Here is a 1,205-nt window from a genome sequence, read left to right as displayed (position 1 = left end):
ATACCCAATAGAGAACTTGCTGCATCATATAGTAGTTCTATTTTTAATTTTTTGAAGAGCCTCCATAGTGTTTTCCACCCATTAGTTTGGCTACTTCTTTACATTGCCATCAACAGTGTAAGAAGTTTCCTGTTTCAGATTGGGAGGATCTCGATTGCCCTAATAACAAGTAGGTTTTCTAGTTTGGGACAGTTTTTCTGTACATATCTGCAGACTGGGTATGCTGTTATGAGTTTGAAGATTACAGATGGCAGTGAGGAGCTGAGCCACTGGATTTTCACAACATAGGTGAGCAGAAGACCGGATGTAGGACTTAAAGCTTTGCCTTATTGGGATATAGTCAAACAATGAGAAACTCTGAGCTAATTTGAAAATGCCTTCCACCAGAGAATAAGCCCCATGGGCACTGGGAATGAACACATCTCACATTTATCTTGGATCTTCCAGAATTCCAGCAGAATTATACCGTTGGATCAAAATCGACTAGCTTTACTGTGGCCTTATAGGCCGTGGAATGATCTATTGCATTTTTTCGGTTAACCGAGTTTGATTTGTTTTCTTATCTCATTGTTTGTTTTCTCTGTCAGATTTGGAAGTTACACATGCCATTTTCTATTCTTTTAGTGATTGTCCTAAAAATTTTAAGACGCATATTTAAGTCTAAAGGTAATTAATATCTTAACCCATTTATACCTAGTGTTCCACTATTGGAATGCTAAGCTTGTGGGAGTTACTTATATCTTACTGCTCTGATTTTTCATGCAAATTTTGCAACCTCTGGCATAAATGGGTTAACCACCTTTCTAGGTACTACATGAGCACTTTGATCAGACTGCTACCTTTCAATGTTGTGGTATTCTTGCTCTGAATTTAGATGTTCTTTTTAACCCCGTTAATTAGACATTATTATTTTGGTATGGATAAGCAGCTACACAGTTTACCAATATTTTGGATCATATATTTTTTCTTTCATCTCAGACCTTTTTTCTTAGAAAATGTCCCCTCTTCCTGAAGAATATGTTTTAGAGGTTTCTTTAGTAAAAGTTTGTTGGTGGTAAACTCTTACCATTTCTGTTTCTATTTTTTTTTTTTTTTTTTTTTTTTGAGACGGAGTTTCGCTTTTGTTGCCCAGGCTGGAATGCAATGGCGTGATCTCGTCTCACCGCAACCTCCACCTCCTGGGTTCAGGCAATTCTCCTGCCTCA

Source organism: Cebus imitator, unplaced genomic scaffold, assembly GCF_001604975.1.
Source record: "Cebus imitator isolate Cc_AM_T3 unplaced genomic scaffold, Cebus_imitator-1.0 Scaffold74, whole genome shotgun sequence".
NCBI classification, from domain to species: domain Eukaryota; kingdom Metazoa; phylum Chordata; class Mammalia; order Primates; family Cebidae; genus Cebus; species Cebus imitator.
This window is presented reverse-complemented; position numbering follows the sequence as displayed.